The 20,750-nt window shown below is 35.7% G+C and overlaps 1 long non-coding RNA gene across 1 annotated transcript in view; it reads right to left on the bottom strand.

Annotated features, from left to right (window-relative positions):
* Positions 1-1,227: 1,227 nt before the first annotated feature.
* Positions 1,228-20,750, bottom strand: part of LOC130540587 (uncharacterized) — a 47,379-nt gene continuing 27,856 nt past the window's right edge. Inside the window, exons 2-5 of the long non-coding RNA XR_008954582.2 lie at positions 12,663-12,760; positions 5,455-5,552; positions 2,625-2,766; positions 1,228-1,619 (exon numbers count right to left, since the gene is read on the bottom strand). This is a non-coding gene — a long non-coding RNA (uncharacterized LOC130540587). The remainder of the gene's footprint in view (positions 1,620-2,624; positions 2,767-5,454; positions 5,553-12,662; positions 12,761-20,750) is intronic.

The raw sequence follows: 20,750 nt of genomic DNA, 5'->3' as shown, positions 1-20,750 counted from the left end.
TTTTAAATGGGGGACGTTTAGCCCATTTATATTCAAAGTTAATATTTATATTGTGGAGTTGATCATGTTATTGTGTTGTTAGCTATTATTTATGCAAACTTGTTTGTGTGGTTGCTTTGTAGTGTCAGTGGTCTATGTACTTAAGTGTGTTTTTGTAGTGGCTGGTAACAGTCTTTTCTTTCCATATGTAGTGCTCCTTTTAGGACCTCTTGTTAGGCAAGTATGGTGGTAAAAAATTCCCTTGGCACTTGCTTCTCTAAAACGGATTCTGTTTCTCATTCACTTACAAAGCTTAGTTTGGCTGGATACAAAATTCTTGGTTGGAATTTCTTCCTTTCAGAAAGCTGAATATAGGCCCCCGTCTCCTCTGGCTTGTAGAGTTTCTGCTGAAAGGTCTGCTGTTAGCCTGATGGGGTCCTCTTTGTAGGTGACCTGTCCTTTCTTTCTAGTTTCCTTTAGCATTTTTTTCTTACATTTGACCTTGGGGAATCTGATGATTATGTGTCTCGGGGATGGTCTTTTGTAGTATCTTGTATGAGTTCTCCGAATTTCCTGGATTTGAATTTTGTCCTCTCTAGTGAGGTTGAGGAAGATTTTGTGGGTGATAACCTGAAATATGTTTTCCAAGTTGATTGCTTTTTCCCTAGCTCTTTCAGGGATGCCAATGAGTCATAGATTTGGTTTCTTTATATAATCCTATATTTCTCAGAGGTCTTGTTTATTCATCTTTTATTCTTTTCTCTTTACTTTTGATTGAATATTTCAAAGAACCAGTCCTTAAGCTCTGATATTCTTTCATCTTGGTCTATTATGCTGTTAATACTTGCAATTGCATTATGAAACACTTATAGTGCATTTTTCAGCTCTATCAGGTCAGTTTCATTCTTCTTATAATGACCATTTTGTGTATCAGCTCCTGTATCATTTTATTGTAATCTTTATATTTCTTGGATTGGGTTTTGACTTTCTCCTGAATCTCAATGATCTTCCTTCCTGTCCATATTCTGAAATCTATTTCTGTGATATTAGCCATTTCGGCCAAGTTAAGATCCCTTACTGGGGAATTAATGTAGTCATTTGGAGGAAAAAAGACACTCTGGCTTTTTTGAGTTGCCAGAGTTCTCATGTTGTTTCTTTGTTATCTGTGTGGGTTGATGTTCCTTTAACTGCAGTGTAATTTGAGTACAGTCAGTAGACTTTTTTTTCTGGATATTTTCAGAGGGCTAAGGCTTTAGGTAGGGTCTTTATTTGTAGTTAAATTATTGTCCTTAGTTCCCCAGGGGGTATATTAACAAAGTATTTTTGCTGTTGATGTTACACTGTGATGCAGTAGATGGTGCTTAAATATAATGGCCAGTAGGTAGACTCTTCTTCAGCCACATGCTCATCTGTATTTTGCTCACGATTGCAGTCATGCACCCCCTCAGTGGTCTGAAAGTGTGTGCTCCTCTTCCACTTGAGTGTTGGTTGCAGATCTCACCTTGGCTGTCCTGAGCTGTATACCACTGGTCTGAGGCAAGCTCAAGCTTTATGTTCTCTCCCCAGCTTGGAGGCAGCAGGGAATGGGATCTTGATGATGGTTGTGAGAGAGATTTTTTCACTTGTCTCTTGAGGGTTCCCTAAGAGAGATGTAGAACCACTATCGATCAGTGTGATCAGCCTGGGGTGGGGCAGTTGTGCTATGGGCCCAAGTTAGGGGATCTTGCCCCTAAGTAGGGAGGTCAGGGAGGTCAAGTAGGGAGGTCATCAGGGAGACAGACTGGCCTCTCCTTCTTAGGGGAACTGCAGCTTGCTGGAGGTGTGGTTAAATCACTCAAGGGGCTTTGCTCCTTCTCCAGTCTGAGGACAACAAGGATAGTACTACTATACTCTATACTATCCAGTGGCAGTGGATAGAGGTATTTTCAGTTGTCTCTGGGAGCTCTACCCCAGAGAAACGTGAAGCCAGTGTTACCAGGAATGTTCAGCCAGGGGCTGGATGACTGAGCTGCTGGCTCTAGCTGAGGGCTCTACCTGCTGAAGACAGTGGGATGAGAGGTGGGGTGTTGAGTGCTCCCAGGGAGGAGACACTAGGCTCCTCTCCCTATGGTGGCTGTGATGTGCTGGAGGCACAAATGAAGCCCTCAGGTTCTTTGTTTCTTCATCAGACCAAAGGCTACAGGGGCAAAACCCCTGCCATTGCAGTATTAGAGGGCCTGTCAGTTGCCTCTGGAAGCCCCTCCCAAGGGAAACACAGAGCCACTACCTGTGGGTATGCTCAGCTTGGGGTGGGGTGGCTCTTGTGCTGTCTTGATCTTGGGGGCCCTGCCTGGTGATGAGTGGGGTATAGGAGCTCACAGGGAAGGGAGACTGGGCTTCTTTTTGTATAATGGCTGCTGTGTGCTGGAGGTACTAGAGTAATGACCAGGCCTTTTGTTCCTTCCCCAGCCTGAGGCTGGTCAGGGAAATAGCCCTGCAGTTGCAAAGGCAGAGGGGCTGTGGTTTGTCTCTGAAGTTCCTTCTAACAGAAATTCAGAACTGCCTCTGACTGAGGTGTTCAGGCAGGGGCAGGGTAGTTGTGCTGGAGTCTCAGGCCAGGATGACCCACCCAATAAGAAGTGAACCCACATGGGAAATAGTCTCACCACGTTTTCATGGGGGTGGCTACACTGTGCTGGGGGTCCGCACCAGTCTCTAGTCACTGAGCACCTTCCAGAGCCGGGGAGTAACAACTTTGAGGGCTGTGGGGCAGCAGAAATGGTGTTCTGCCTGCTCTGTCTGGGAGATCTGTCCCAAGAAAATGCTGAAAATTATTTTAAATGTACCCATATTCCTTAGTGTAACACCAGAAAAAAGTCATTTATCTGTATGTAAATAATTTCCTTTTTATATGAATGTTGAATATTTTTACTTAACTACCTCCTAATAAAATAAATTTAGGTTAAGATGTTTAAGTCATTATTTAAAATTTTACTAGTAAGAGTTGAAGGTGATCATCTTTAATAAATTATACCATAACATTTCTCAGTAGTCTATCATCAAAATAAGTTGAGATTGTTAATAAATTATAATTGGACATCACAGTTATGATAAACAATAAACTAATGTGTATTTTTAACACAAAGTATTCATAGTGGAAATTCAATGTGTTTATTGCACACGTTATATGTTTTTTACTTTAGTGAAATAAATGATGATATGGCTATTCCTCACAAAGCAACTGTTTTGTGCCAAACAATTTATATATATATCCTAATATATACATATATATTTTATTATATATAACAGGATTATTATTTATTATATATAATAGGATTATATATAATCCTAATAATAACCTTATGAAGTAGGCATTATTACACTCAACTTACAGATGAGGAAACCCAGACAAATATGTATAATGTTGCTGCCTTTTGTAGGCAGCAGATTAAATATATATTTACCAATACCAAAAGAGATAATTAAGACCAATGTAAAATGAAGTCACTGAAACAATGAGAAACTAAGCCCCCATATAAAATTAGAATACATGCAAATATATATTATAAAACCATATGTAATGATGCTATATATGTATATAAACATATGTGTGCATATAACGTTATATATAGGCACGTATACATATGCAATAATCGTAATGTAAGCATGTGTGCATATGTGTGTGCATGTGTAAGTATAGAGAAAGATCTCATATTTTAAATATAAGGTTTAGTAAGTTTTCATATTAATATCTAGTGCTTCCCCTCCAGGTAAAAACTAAGACCATTGTGCAGATATCACAAAGGAAAATAGCACAGACCTGATGTTACCAGCATCTTTTTTTTTTCTAATTCATCACAATTTTATGTTACCCACTAATCTTCAAATTCTCACATCATTTTACATTGAAATGGCACTGCAGCATCTGCATTAATTAAAAGAAATCTGTCTCTCAGCATATAGTAGATCAATCCAGATCTTCACTGGGTGTATTGACTTGTCTAGTGTGGTCCTTACTAGCTACTGTGCACATTCAATAAATCATAAGATGAGGAGAGTCTGCTCTTCTTTAAGAATGCGTGTCACAGCTATCTGGACCACCTCCTCTGTGGCTCAGCAGCTTGGAGAGATAATAGAGGCTGCCTTTTAGCAGGAGGATCATATCTAAACAGAATTATCTCTACAAAATTATTTTATTCTCTGAAGAAGTTATTGCCACTATTATTTCATGTGTGATTAAATCAGGTCTCCCATGCTTCTCACTGCAAATGCCCAGGGTTTTGTTGTGTAATTATCAATTCTCTACTTCTACATGAAATAAAATTGTAAATAATAACACTAATTACACTCATTGTATTATCTGCAATGTGCTTTAAGCAACTTCAGTATAAGTAGTGTACAATGCCTGCATGTCTTAGTTCTTTCCTCTATCTAGGGAAGTTAATTTTGGAACCTTGCCAATCAACAATATACTCTCCAGGGATATTGTTCTACAAGTGCTTTAATATGGTTATATAATTTTCACTAGACTGTGCTAATTACAATAAGTGATGATAGATATTTTTTCATTGATGAAATAAATGATATTAACATTTGTGGATTTGTTAGAAATATTGTACTCTGTACTCTGACATTATTAAGAATGTAAAAATCTAGTTAGTTTTAGCAGCCAGTTTCCCCCTTGGTGCTCTTAGTCTAGAACTCAGATGTGGTTCTTTTGTCCCACCACCTACTAGAGCTGTGCAGTCCAATTTGATAGAAGCTAGCCACATGAAGCAATTTAAATGTAAATTCACTAAGATTAACTACATACAATTTAATATCTATCACACTAGCTACATTTCAAGTACTGAAAGGCCACATGTACCTAGTGGCTACAGTGTTGGATAGACAAGATATACCATAATATATTTTGATCACCTCAGGATGTTCTATGCACAGCAATGCACTGGAGAATTGATGTTACCTAATTTGACCATAAAATTAGCTGAGATGTCTGTTACAAATTGTTGCATCTGCCTCAAGACTACTTTCACACAAAGTTTTTGGTGGAGTTCTCATGAGTTTAAGATCTAAAATTTCATCAAATTTAAACAACAAGGCCATATAGTTATTGTGTATGAGTGCATGTGTGTGTGTGTATATGTATGTGTGTTTGTGTCTTCTTGCTATTGAAAGTTTTTAGGCAAGATCTAAGTTGAAACTTTATTCCATTTAAACATGTTACCTTACATGGGGATAGTGTCTAAGAATCCTCAAACCATAATTCTATAAAACCAGTGAAATCTATTAGCTATCTATTGTTTCCTAGAAAATTACTCCAAAGCTCCGTAGCTTAATACAAGTTTTTTTTTTTTTTATCTCATTGTTTCTATAGTTTAAGAATTCAGGTGTGACATCTGAATTTGAATCACAGTGTCTCCCAAGTTTACAATCAAGGTGTTGATTGAAATCATCTCAAGGCTTGATGAGTGGAGGATCCACTTCCAGGCTTACCCAGTTGGGTCTTGTGAGGTCTCAGGCCTGGTTGTTGGAAGGACACATCAGTTTCTTGCCACATGGGCCTCTGCATAGGGAATCTCACAGTGACATATCTAGATCCATGAAGGTGAGAGGAAGAGAATGAGAAAGAACAGGAAAGGACAAGCAAGAGAAAATCATAGTCTTTTTAAACATAATCTCAAAAGAGATATTTCATCATTGTTATAGAATTTTATTTGTTACAAATGAGTCACTAGGCACAACCCACACTCAGGAGAAGAGGATTACACAAGGACATGGATATCAAAAGGTGAGGTCGCTAAAAACCATTTTAGAGGCTGTCTGCCCCATCTCCAAAAATAACACATGGTGGTGAGGTTCAAATTGGCTCATGTCAGTTTACAACAAATAGAAATAATAGACTGCATCCATAGAAGGATTACTAGGAGATGGACACTGAACTGAGCACTTTATTTGCATTGTCACATTTAATCCTTGAAAAAGATTATGAAGGAGGTAATATTCTCATTCTTCTGAAAAGAAAAATAAGATGTAAAAAATACAGATGCACACAAAAACGTAAAATTGCAACTATTATACAAACATAAATTTATGATTTTGCATAGCATTATAAAAGGCTTTTCTTCAGGATTTAAAAAATATAGTAACTATAATTTAACAGATATGTAGTGACATGCATAAATTTCAGTGTTATGTAATTCAATTTTTCATAATTTTAAATTATATACTACTGAACATTTCTGCACATAAAGTTTTCTGCTTGTGTTTTGCTATAATTGTTGGATAAATCCCTTGGTGACAAATTTTGAAGTAATTAGAAATACTGGTACATATTGCCTTGTTTTTTCAAAAGCCTATACCACCTTACAACGCAAAAAGTATAGGCATGCTCCAATTTTACTGTGTTTTGGTAGCAATGGCTTCAACAATTGTAATTTTTAATAATGTGTTAGTGTAAAAACCAGCTCCTTGATATACCTTTATATGCATAATTTGATCTCAAATATACATTTATACACATTATTATCACTTAACAAAGGTGAGTATTTTCACTTTTGTATATTTACTACCTGCCTTTCTTATGTCAACTGATCATTTTGCATGCATGCAATTTTTCATATTTTAGCAAGAAATGTGGGAGGTTACATTTTGTCATTTTCTCTAAATTTGTTAATCATGACCTGCTTGTAAGAATTTAAAAAAAAACGAAAGAGTTCACATGGTATTTCTATTTGCAACATTGTTACATCCATTTGAGTTAATGACACATAATAACACAATGTCAAATATGTAAAAGATCTCTGGGAATGGTGGAATAAAAACTCCCAAAGCACTTTCTATGTTCCCATGATTCCAGAAACTCTTTTCATAAAGCTGCTTTATTGACAAGGCTTAAAATATTTAAAAGGCAGAATAGAATTGAAAGGATAAAGTTTAGAAACTAGAATTTAAAAGGCAAAGGCAAAAAACAAAGCAGGTTCATTTCCCATCAATACCCGTTTTAAGACAGACTGTAATTCTCCAGAGTATGTATTGCAAATAACATAGACAGTGGATTTAAAATGTAATTGATTGCAATGTTTGCAGGAAAAGATAATCCAGAGATTGCCAAAACAATGGTGAGGCATAAAAGAGAGAGAGAAAGATTTTGGCAAAAGAAGGACTGAAAGAGATTTTGATTTGTTAAATAAATTATAGACCCTTCATTTACCTTATCCCATTTTCCCTCTAGTTGCAATACTTAGAAATATAAATAAGATACAAGAGTTAGAAACTACCACAAGTTAACTAGCCCACATTATAATATTATTTTGTAATAATTAAACATACTTATTTCTCACTTGTAATACAAAGCAGAAAGTAAGAGCTGAAAGAATACTCTGAATGAGTAGAAAATCTTCCGTAAGTTTTCATTTCCTGCTCTGACTGAGAAAACACATCCTTCACAGTCTGATTCCTCCACTGAGGCTGACTCATTCTCCTTAGCAACATGGAATAGAAATGTCTCAGCTAATTTTGCTATCCATCTAATGTGGCTAGATATAACTATTCTGTCCCTAAATCTGTCAAATCATCAACTTGGATACATTTTTATATCTGGGGAAGATAGAGTCTTAACATGAATAAATGTAAGTTCTGAAATGTTTGGATTGATTTCTGAGGCAGAATGCAGACTGGTGGAATGGGATTTTAATTGTCCTGCTATACACTAAAATTTTACAAGGGACCAAAGTCAGACAGCCAAAAGTTTGAATCATAACTCCATCATCTTCAGTGCTATGGCTGTTAAAGTGCTGGTTTTTTCCCTCAACATATAAAATATTGAGAAAATGCCACTTGAGGGATTGGCAGGATTAAAATCTGCTTTGTAGTGGAAATCTTGTAAAGGAGCTAGTCCTAAGAAGAAAAACGATGCTGTCAAATGCAGTGTTTTCCTCCATTTCATTTGTATTTAAAAGATGTTGATGTTGGAAGTTGGTGGCAATAAAGCTAGGGTGAATTCTCAAGTCAGATCTTTATGGCTGAGAGGTCTAATAGTATCTAAAATCTTTTCCTCAGCGTGAGATTCATAGTAATAACAGGAGGAATTTATGCAGACCTCTCCTCTCTCATCAAAGCTGAAAAAACTGAGTACATGGAAGGAGAAGAGACTTGCTGAGGTTCCACAACCAGAGACATTAGAGGGAGGCCCACACTGGGTTATTCTTATTCCTCAGGTGTGCATTTTTATATTTACCATCACTGTTCCTCTGTTTCTTGGATAATTACATAACCCTTAAATCCACTTACATTATGGAAACACAAATGTCTCAGCATAGCTATTCAATCCATGTAAAGTATTCTTGGAGCAATGTGTCAGTTGGAGATAGGTAACAAAGTGCAGAAATAAAGATAAAAGCAGGTAGTAAATTTCTCTTCACTGATTAATCTATGAATCTACAACAGAAGAGAAATAAAATTTCTCTTCTTCCCCTATTAAATTTAATAAAAGCCTTTATTCTATTTGACAATTTTAACTTTCTTCTTTTTTTTAAAAAAAAAGTACAAACATTTTCTTGTTCAATATGTGCCACTGTATTAAATGGTGAACCTCTAATTAAGTAGTAAAGCCAGTCACAACTTTTACAAGTATTCTTTCATGTTACTGAGGAGAGAAAAGGGTCTGGGAAGACTTAGTTGAACTACAAATTGTGACAATATATTGGAAAAAATAATTTTATATATCTAAAATTAAAACATTCATATTCTTTGACTTCATAATATCCATGGAAAGAAATTTACCTTTCAAATATAGTCTCAATCCAAGTTCTCAACCTTCAATTCTCAGTTGAAATACAAACACACACATATAATCATAATTATCAGGGATTTTTATTGCAAAATTAATCTTTGTGATTAAAATCACAGCATTAATTCATTCTAAAACTTTTCTTTGTAACTATAGCATTTAAAATAAAAAACTGATTGTTGGTGAGGATTTAGAGAAATTGGAAGCTTTTCGTACTTTGCTGGTGAGAATGTAAAATGCTGCAGGTGTTTTAGGAAACAGTCTGGCAAGTCTTCAAATATTAAATGTAGATTTATATATGTCCCAGCAATGCCTAGGTATATGTCCAAGATAAATGAAAACACTCATAAGTATACATGCAAGATAAGTGAAAACATATGCTCATGCAAGCTATATACCTGGATATTCATAGCAGCATTATTCATAAGATCCAGAAGGTAGAAACAACCCCAAATGCTCATCAGCTAATATATTAATAAATATAATATGGTAATATTATTTGACAATAAAAAAGAAATGAAGTACTGACACATGCTAAACCAAGCTAAGTCATGAAAACAAGATGTTAAGTGAAATAAGCCAGTCCCAAAGACCACATATTGTATGATCCATTTATATAAAATGTCCAGAATACATACATCTATAGAAACAAAAACTACATTATTGTTTGCCCAATTATATATAGATCTTGCAATCTGACTCTTAAGAAACATTTTTTAAAAATTATTTTTAAGATTGAGGGAGTGCTACCCTTTTATAGCTGAAATAACTAACTACAAATTACGTAGTCGGTTTGTTCATTTTTTTATGTTAGATTGCATTATCCAGAAATTTTACAACAAAGTTAATTGTCATAGTAATTGTGGTATATGGGCAAGATAGGGATAAGAACCACACTTCAGAATAATTTAACAGTACTTCAGAGAAGTGATTTGTCTAAGGCCTCACTTCTAGCACAAGTTATGAGTAAAACCTGATCACAAATTCTTTGCCAATACTCAGATGACTGTTGAATTTATATGGTATAGAAGTTATTCACCCCTTCCATAATATGTAGGGCAATACGACCTTTAAAAGACTTTCTACATCTCAGAATTTACGATCCTGTCATTTCACTTTTTATTACTTGGAGGTTCTAATAATGCTGAAAGTGAGGATAGACAGAGGCTGAGAACAACCTTCAAAATAAATGAAAGTTGAATGCTATACCCTTTCTGTAAGATGAAAATTGTCAGTATATGGAAAGCAGGGTATGTAGTTCTAAAATTTTAAACCTGATATGAGAAAGATCCTCCAATCTTTTCTCATTGAATTCTACTTCTCTGCTCCTAAAATAACTATTTCTAAGAAGAATAAATACTCTTAGTATAAAGTCCAAAATTAACTGTTAAAATAAGTGAGAGATTAAATCAACCTACATTTTATTACAAGTACATTAATATTTTATTTGAATAACATGAGAGGATGCAATCTGGGTGTCTAGAATTCCCTCCCTCAAAATCCTGGCAATAATATTAAAAGCTTGAATGAACTGATCTAAATATGATCTAAGCCTATACCTTGGCTTAAATCAGGCCATGGACTCATGCCAGAATTGGCACAGAGTCTAAGGAAAGTAATATGCTCGAAACAAAGAGATAGATAACCAGATGTCAGGCTTCTGAGAGCAGTGGTGGTGTCTGATACATTTTTATAACCCAAGCAACTTAGTTCAGGCCTGGCACATGGCTAGTACTCTGTATTTAGGGCTTTAAATTCAGGGATCCTGAAAGAGAGTTACGAAGTTCTGTGTCTCAGGAACATCCAAAATGTAGAGGCATAGAACCATTAGAATGAGAAGGAGGAAAATTGAGGAACCTATGATCATCAAAGTACATATGAGGAAAGTGGCAAACAGAGACAATTTGAAACAGAGAAGTGAGAAATACAAAAATATTCAGAGACAGATACTGGGAGAATATACATTGAAATGCTATTAGTCTCATGGCATAATTGCTTCTTCCTTTTGCTTTTTATTTCTTTTTCATTTTTATATTAAATACTTAATTTTTTACAGCAGTTTTAGATTCATAGCAAAATTGAGAGGAACATTTAGAGATTTCTCTAATACCCCCTGGCCCCACATATGCATATTTTCTCCCATCATCAGCATTCCCGACCAGTGTACAGTCATCCCTCTGTATCTGTGGAAAATTGGTTCCAAGACCTCCTTTGGAAACCCAAACCCAAAGATGATCAAGTCCCTAATACAAAATGGCATAATATTTGCATATAACCTATGCATATGCTCATGTATACTTTAAATCATCTCTGGATTATTTATAATATCTAATATAATGTGAATCCTATGTAAATTGTCATTATGCTATATTGTTTAGAGAATAATGACAAAGCAAAAAGTCTTCACACGATCAGCACACACATACAATTTAAAATATACATTTTCTATCTATAGTTGGTTGAATTAACAGATGTGGAACCCATGGATACAGAAGGCCAAATATAGTACATTTGTTACACTTAATGAACCTACACTGACACATAATTTATCCAAATTTCATGGTTTACATTAGTGTTCACTCTTGTTGCTGTATTCTCCATGAGTTTGGACAAATATTTAGTGACATGTAACTGCTATTATGGTATCATATAGGATAGATTCATTGTGTTTAAATATTCTATGCTCTGCTTATTCGTGCCTCTCTCCCCATTAACCCCTGACAAGTGCTCATCTTTTTCCTGTCTCTGCAGGTTTGTCTTTTCCAGAATGTCATATAGTTGGAATCATACGGTATGCAGCCTTTTCAGATTGACTGCTTTTCACTTAAATATACGTTTAAGTTTACCTCATGTCTTTTCATGGCTTGATAGCTCTTTTCTTTTTAGTACTAAATAATATTTCCTTGTCTAGATTTACCACACTTTATCTATCTATTCACCTACTGAGAGATATCTTGGTTGTATTCAAGTTTCTGCAATTATGAATGAAGCTGCTGCAATATAAACATCCTTGTTCAGATATTTGTGTAAACATGTTTTCAACTCCTGGGGGTAACAAGGAGTGTGATTACTGGATCTTTTCTATTTTAATTTCCTTTTGATATTTGTATAAAGTGTCTCATGTGAAACATTATATCACTGTGTGCTCCATGATCTAAGCTCTGCCTTCCTCTCTTCCTTTATCTCTTTTCTGAAGTAGCTCCTTGCCAAGACATCCACACTGACATTCTATTTCTTTCTCAGGTATACAAGAGTCTTCCATCTTAAGCCTTCTACTTACTCTTCCCTTTTTCTGAAAAACTCTAACCTCAGTTTTTTTTTTGTTTTTGTTTTTGTTTTTGTTTTTGTTTGTGGTTGGATCTGCTAAGTTCTTCAAATCAAAGAAATGGGCACGCATGAGGAGATCTCCTTAGCACTCCATCTAAGGAGCCCATTCCATCATCTCCCACCTCCAGTCAGCATCTGTGAAGTTACTAACACATTTTTTTCATGGCACCTATCAACGATGATTTTTAGTTTACTTAGTTATTACCTTTATTTCAGTCCCTGAAAGAAACTTCACAAAGCAGGGACTTTGTCTAACTTGTACATTCATATATGTCCACACCTAGGATAATATCTAGCTCCCGGTAAATGATCATGAAGTGATTGCTGAATAAAAATGAATAAATACATATTTGCTGCAATTTTTATATTCTGTTCAAGTAAATTAGAAGAATACCGATGTATTAAGATACAAACATGGACACTAAGGAAGACACTCTAGTGTTTAAGTTGCATCCTCTAGCATGGTTGTCTAAATGTACCAAATTGATTTAATAGTTGTTCAAATAACTATCTCTGAAGTAAAATAAGGGCTTCATTAGTGGGACTATGGTGGGAGTGGGTAGGTGAGGATCAGTATTGTTCTTACTCTGGCTGAAGTCAGGTCCAGTTTGGGAATTAGCACTTTTGATTGTTGTGCCTAGAACAGAGCAAAGGATGCATGATGCTGGTGTTCAGAATAAGGAGCTGCGAAACAAAAAAGACAGAGTAAAAAGGTTTGGGAGGTAGAATCTGGATATGCCTTCTAAGGGAAAGTAGCAACAAAATAATAGCCTCCCTTGTCATTGGTGAGCAGCTATTACTTGCTAGGCATCTTGAATAGCTCATGCTAGTCTTGCAACAGACATTATCTCAATCCTTATAACACAAACCTAAGACAGAAACAACATGATTACATCTTATAGAGGTTAGATTGGTATAAAATTAATCTATGCAGCAGTTTCCTATTAAGGTTGGCATGGAGCTAGGAATATCTGCTAAGATAAAAATCCAGGATCCTTTATCTATCTTTATTCTGAAGGTTGTGATAGGATATACTATGATGGCAAAATTATGCTTTCTCCCTTCATTTGTCTCAAATGCATATGAGGCTGTTTAGTTAGTTGTGATGGAAATCATTTAGAAACAACAGAAATCCTCTTTGGTAACTTTTCTAAGACCTCTTTTCCTCTAAGCAAACATTAGCAGAAAACAGCATGCTTTCATTCTCTTGTGATATAATCTGAATCCACCTAATCCACTAAAAAAAAACATCTCCCTGAAGCACAGTCCACAAGAGAGGAAAAAAGGTGAATCAACAATGCAGAAGAAAAAATAAAACTGTTTTTTTCTTCTAAAAATTTCCCCCTCTCTATTTAGCCATCCAGTTGATTACCCATTTATACTCAGACTCATTCTTAGCTTGGGTTAGAGTTCACCATTAAAATTGAGAAATGTAATCAACGTGGACCTGGCATAGATACATTGTCAAAGTCACTAAAATGCCTACAAAAGTTACATAGAACCACACTCACCCTTCTGTCCACATTTTCTATTAATTCCCCTCTTTTAAAATCTGTTCCAGAAACAGCATTTTCTTTGCTGTTTTATAAATATACTAGATATGCTTTGTTTTTATGCCTTTACTCCGATTCCCCACCCCCACCCTTTGGCAAGGAATGTTCTTGCTCAGATACCCACATGACTCACCCTCTGCTGTTCTTCATGTCTGAGCTCCACTTTAAGCTTCTAAAAGAGGCCCTTCTCTGACTATCCCTTTAAAGTTACAACTCATTCCTCCCCTTCAACTTGTTCTACTTTTCTTTTTCCATAACATTTATTAACTCTACTATACACTATAGTTTATTTATCATGTTTATTGTTTCCTGTGTGTCTCCGCCCCTTCCTGCTAGAATATAAGCTCAATTAATACTGGGATCTTTATCTTCTTTGTTCCTTGATGTATCTCAGCTCCTAAAACAGTGAGAAGTTCACAGTAAAGGCTCTCAGTTGCATGGTGGAATAGTGAATAGCTTTCCTTTGGGCTAAAGAGCAAGTACTGCCTAATCAGATAATAATTATGACATCTTAAAAAGTCCTTCAGAAAAAGATGTGAGAGATACAAAGAAAAATCCCCAGCAGTGGTCTCTAAGATCAAGATGTAATTTTTCCCCTGAAAAATTGCAGTGCCTTCTGGGCTGAAAAAACAGACTGTCATCCCACTGAAGAAATGAGTTGTTTCAATACAGGCACAAAATTGAAAGGAAAATATATGAGCAATTTAATCTGAGCCTCCTTTAGAGTTTTTTCTCCTAGAGACTGCTTATTTTAAGAGAAAGAAAATGAGAACACAAAATATGAATTTTTCATGTATTGATATCATGGTAAAGTTCAGTGTTGGTTTCAGTACTGACTCTCCAACACACACACACACACACACACACACACACACACACACACACACACACACACACACACCACTCTCTCTACACTCAGGATTTCATTGGTAATGACTTAATTAACAAACTGGTAATCTTATCACACCATTATATTTATACATATGACCTATTAGCATAAATTCATTAGATGTATAAACAAACACAGTAAAATCCCTTTCTACAGTCACAAATTATTAATTATTGTGACTAGGGCTGAGATAATGGAAATGTTAATGTTCTGACTATCTTGGTCTGAGACAAAGAAAAAGTTCTAATTACCCTGATGCCTGCAATAGTAACCTTGACACAATGCGAATTTCAAGTTTGCTTTTCCTGTCTACTTCTGCGACGTGTATACTAGATTTTATTTATTTATTTATTTATTCAGATGGCACAATGTGCTCACATATTCTGACATCTCCAGCTCAGTAGTCATGAAACAATCTGTTTTGCCAAGGAGAATAAATGCAAAGTGTGTGGTCACCACTTCTTTTTGTTGTATATATGTAAGTATATGTGCCTGTGCTTTCTTCCTCTCTCCCTCCATCCTCTCTCTTTTCCTTCCTTCCTTCATGTTTTCCCCTTCCCTTCCCTTCCTCTCTCTCCCATTATAGAATAACTTGTAGTTTCACTGAGACTTCTTTTCATAGTGACCAGATTCCTGATCCAATTTATTGTCCAATCACTTATACCCTCCCTGTAACAAACACATATAATAATTTATTTCCTGACTTAAAGGATGCTAAAAAGTAGCTTAAGACATGTAGCACAAATGTATGAATAATTAAATAATAGCAGAAAGGTCCAGAGTGTGGTGGATGTGATATAGGTAGAGTTAAGCATTGTGGTATAATGATGATGATGAATATAGTAACTGGAGAGTATTTAAAATGTACTATACACAGTCCTATGTCCTTTACATGTAAGTCTCTTAACAGCTTTATGAGAAATATGTTGAAATAATTCTCACTGTTCATGTGAGGAAACTGATAACATAGATGTTAATCAACTTGCCAAGTTTACATAGTTGGAGACAGATAAAGTCAAGGTTTCAGTCCAGATCTATCTGCCTCAAGAGTCAAAGCAAGCTTTAAATCGCATTACTTTGGATGAAAAGTAAAATAATCAGAAGTAGCTCCCTGTAAAGCTAGAAATTGAGTGGTCCTGAAAGTCATTAAAATTTAGCTTGGTAGAAAGGACAGGAAAGAAAAATAGAAGCCCCAGCTTAAGGATAGTAAAGTCAATTTATCACCTCTATAACATAACATCATCCTACAGCTTTCCCTTGGCCAATGATTTTAGAGACCAGCATAGGAAGTCATTTGAAAGTTACTATAAATAAATATTTCTGCTTCAATATTTATTTTTGCTCACCATGAATTGGATGAGGAAGAATTTGTCAGAAATTAGGTTTATCAGTATGATCCAATATTACAGAAGTCCCAGGGTTACTGAAAAAGATTTGAGGAGAAGGGTTGATTCCTTTCTCTCAGTCTCATTGTATAAAAATAAAAAAGAAAAATTAACTCATCCTATCTAGCCAAGTGTATGAAATCTTATTTCAGTGCCTGAAGAATTCATCATTTGTCAGACCAGCTGCATTTCTGTACTGTTTATAATCTAAACCAATGCAAACAAAATTTTTAGTGGAAAAAACTGAAGAAGCAACTCAGATTAATGAACAATGTTGTAATGGGCAAAATGTCATAAGTTTAAAATATGAGTTATAAAGAGCTTAAGGAAGATGAGACATGATAAAGTTTTAAGAGGCAAACACTGGCATTTAATGAGTCACAGGTTTGTTTGCATTAGTGATAGTAACAAGGCTATGAACCTTCAGGAGGAAAATCAGCAACCATCGCCTACTACCAAGCTACATTCACTAGTGCAGACTACTCACTTTTGTCTCTACCACACAAAAAAAAGTCTATTTCAAGTTGGCTATTTTGCATTAACAAAGAAGAGGATTTTATTTAGATATATTATCATAAGTTGCAGCAAACTCTGCATACTATTTGTTTTTAAGAGGAAAAATGTTTTCCTTGGACTAAGTAGCTGGCACAATCAACCTGGAGATAAAATAACATGAAACTTTATGCTTTGCCCTATGGTTAGTTATGAGCATACTGCACTACCACATCCCATCACAAACACACACACCTGTTAAATTCCTTGAAGTTAGTTAATATCTTAATAGCATTTATAGTAGTAGCCCCAGTAGCCAGAAACACTGGTGCATACGTTGTATGTGCTCAACATGAAAGAAATTAAAATACTTTCTTCTGAGAAATACAGATTTCACACAAATATTGTGAGTGCTGTTTTGATAGATTAAAAATGATCTTAGCTTCTAACACACAGGAGAAAAACTGTGAGAGGAAGAATAGCCTTTATTCTTCTTAGCCAAGTGGTCTTGCTTTCCAGAGCTGTATAATGTCCCTAAGTTATCATGAAAATATTTTTGAACAGTAACACTGTCTTCTTAGCTTTTATGCATCAGATCCCACCTTGTTTATGCACTTAAATATTTGCACCCATTGTTGTCTTTAACAATAAAGGCTTTATCTGAATTCACCTAAATGTCATGCAATTCAATGGTTTTCCATACAAAAATGGGCAAATGAGAACACTTGGATTCCATAGCAGCACTGGGTGACGCTGACTTTGGCTTAATAATTCAATTAGAAGGTAAATGAAGGATGCAATAATACAAAGCACCATGATTCAGCTATGATGATCACAGAACATTTTCTAAATGCTAATGTCCTTCCTTTGTGAAATCTCAAGAAGTCTTTTTGAAGTACTTTGTCTTTACAATAATTTTCAGTTTATATTGTTCTGTGGTTATTTCATGCGTTGTCTCTTAAACACACTGAGGATACAAGCAAATAACATAATAGATGAAAAAACACAGGTAACAGAAAAATGTGTGTAGATGGCAGAAAAATGTGCTAGAGTGACAGTTAATTTTGGGCGTCCACTTGACTGGATTAAGGGCTACCTAGACATCTGGTAAAGCATTATTTCTAGGTGTGCCTGTGAAGGTGTTTCCAGAGGAGATGGGCATGTGAGTTGGTGGAATGAATGGGGAAGATCCACCCTTAGTGTGGGTCCGCACTATCCAATTGTCTGGGGACCTAGATCCAATAAAAAGACTGAGGAAAGACTAATCTGTCTCTCTCTCTCACTCACTCTCTTCCCCCCCTCTCCCCACACACACACAAAACAAACAATTAAAAACCAAAAAACTAGGTCAGCCTTCTTCTATTGTCCTTGGACATTAGAATTCCAGGCTCTCCAGCCTCTGGACTTGTACCTACCCTCCCCAACTCTCTGTTCCAGGTTCTCAGGTCTTTGGCCTACTAATTTCTAGCATAGCCCTGAACATTTTATGGTACACTGGAAATTCTATAATTGAGGAGTTCCTCCGCTACCTTGTATTGTCTTGGTTGATATAATAGTGATTGTAGTTAAATATTTACTGCATACTTATATGGGCCTTGAAATCCCAATATGACTTCATGCTGTAAGGATATTGTATGGTTGAAAGAAATTCTAGAGATAAACAACACCAAGGATAATAACTAAGTAGCAGTACACATTCTTGAATTGATTTTTTGAGCTACTTGGAGAATTGTGTTGAAAACCCTCTGAAGCACTCTCAGACTTAGAAGGATAGACTGTTGGTAGATGTTAGTGATATCAACCATGGTCATAGAAGAGGATATTTGTGACCTAGGCACCGGATATTTGATGTCACATCCTTTAATTTTTAAAAACAAATTTTTATTAACATAAAATTTGCATAATATAAACTTCATTATTTTAACTATTAGAAAGTGTACAATTAATTGGCTTATAGAATATTTGCAATGCTGTATAATCATCACCACTGTCTAATTATAGGACATTTCCACCATTCCAAAAGAAACTCCTTGCCTTGTCATTTCTCCCTTATCCCCATCTCCTGGCAACCCCTAATCTACTTTCTTTTTCTATGGGTTTGCCTATTCTGGATGTTTTATACAAATAACATTATAATATATTGTCTTTCATGTCTGGCTTTTTTAACTTACCATAATTTTTTATAATGTTGTAACATGTTCAGGACTTAATTTCTTCTTTTAACTGAATAATATTTCATTGCATGGACACATCATTTTTATTTATTTATTCATTAGTTACTGGATTCAGTTACATACTAGGCAATTGAAGTTTTCTTTTTTTATTATCATTATACTTTAAGTTTTGGTATACATATGTGGAACGTGCAGGTTTGTTACATAGGTATACACATTCCATGGTGGTTTGCTGCACCCATCAACCCATCACCTACATTAGGTATTTCTCCTAATGCTATCCCTCCCCTATCCCCTCACCCCCTGACAGGCCCTGCTGTGTGATGTTACCCTCCTTGTGTCCATGTGTTCTCATTGTTCAACTACCACTTATGAGTGAAAACATGCAGTGTTTGGTTTTCTGTTCCTGTGTTAGTTTGCTGAGAATGATGGTTTCCAGCTTCATATGTGGCTCTGCAAAGGACATGAAGTTATTCTTTTTTATGACTGCATAGTATTCCGTGGTGTATATGTGCCATGTTTTCTTTATCCGGTCTTTCATTGATGGGCATTTGGGTTGGTTCCAAGTCTTTGCTATTGTGAAGAGTGCCGCAGTAAACATATGTGTGCATGTGTCTTTGTAGTAGAATGATTTATAATCCTTTGGGTACATACCTAGTAATGGGATTATTGGGTCAAATGGTATTTCTGGTTCTAAATCCTTGAGGAATTGCCACACTGTCTTCCACAATGGTTGAACTAATTTACTCTTCCACCAACAGTGTAAAAGCGTTCTTATTTCTCCACATCCTCTCCAGCATCTGTTGTTTCCTGGCTTCTTAATGATTGCCATTCTAACTGGTGTGAGATGGTATCTCATTATGGTTTTGGTGTGAATTTCTCTAATGACGAGTGATGATGAGTTTTTGTTTCCTATGTTTGTTAGCCACATAAATGTCTTCTTTTGGGAAGTGTCTGTTCATATCCTTCACCTACTTTTGGATGGGGTTGTTTGTTTTTTTCTGGTAAATTTGTTTAAGTTCCTTGTGGATTCTGGATATTAGCCCTTTGTCAGATGGGTAGATTGCAAAAAAGTTCTCCCATCTGTAGGTTGCCTGTTCACTCTCATGATAGTTTCTTTTGCTGTGCAGAAGCTCTTTAGTTTAATTAGGCCCTATTTGTCAAGTTTGGCATTTGTTGCCATTGCTTTTGGTGTTTTAGTCATGAAGTCTTTTCCCATGCCTATATCTTGAATGATATTGGCTAGGTTTTCTTCTAGGGTTTTTATGGTTTTAGGTCTTACATTTAAGTCTTTAATCCATCTCGAGTTAATTTTTGTATAAGGTATAAGGAAGGGGTCCAGTTTCAGTTTTCTGCTTATGGCTAGCCAGTTTTCCCAATACCATTTATTAAATAGGGAATACTTTCCTCATTGCTTGTTTTTGTCAGGTTTGTCAAAGATCAGATGGTTGTAGATTTGTGGCATTATTCTGAGGTCTCTTTTGTTTTCCAATGGTCTATACATCTGTTTTGGTACAATTGCCATGCTGTTTTGGTTACTGTAGCCTTGCAGTATAATTTGAAGTCAGGTGGCATGATGCTTCCAGCTTTGTTATTTTTGCTTAGAACTGTCTTGGCTATATGGGCTCTTTTTTGGTTCCATATGAAATTAACGTAGTTTTTTCTAATTCTGTGAAGAAAGTCATTGGTAGCTTGATGGGGATAGCATTGAATCTATAAATTACTTTTGGCAGAATGGCCATTTTCACAATATTGATTCTTCCTATCCATGAGCATGGAATGTTTTTCCATTTGTTTGTATCCTCTTTTATTTCCTTGAGCAGTGGTTTGTAGTTCTCTTTGAAGAGGTCCTTCACATTCCCTGTAAGTTGTATTCCTAGGTATTTTATTTTCTTTGTAGCAATTGTGAATCAGATTTCACTCATAATTTGGCTCTCTGTCTATTATTGGTTTATAGGAAAGCTTGTGACTTTTGCTCATTGATTCTGTATCCTGAGACTTTACTGAAGTTGCTTATCAGCTTAAGGACACTTTGGGCTGAGACAATGGGGTTTTCTATATATACAATCACTTCATCTGCAAACAGAGACAATTTGTCTTCTTCTCTTCCTATTTGAATACACTTTATTTCTTTCTCTTGCCTGACTGACTTGGCTGGAACTTCCAATACAATATTGAATA

Source organism: Pan paniscus, chromosome 9 (genome assembly GCF_029289425.2).
Source record: "Pan paniscus chromosome 9, NHGRI_mPanPan1-v2.0_pri, whole genome shotgun sequence".
In the NCBI taxonomy this organism is placed as follows: Eukaryota; Metazoa; Chordata; class Mammalia; order Primates; family Hominidae; genus Pan; species Pan paniscus.
Note: the sequence above shows the minus strand (reverse complement) of the source record. Positions and strands in the feature narration are given on the sequence as shown.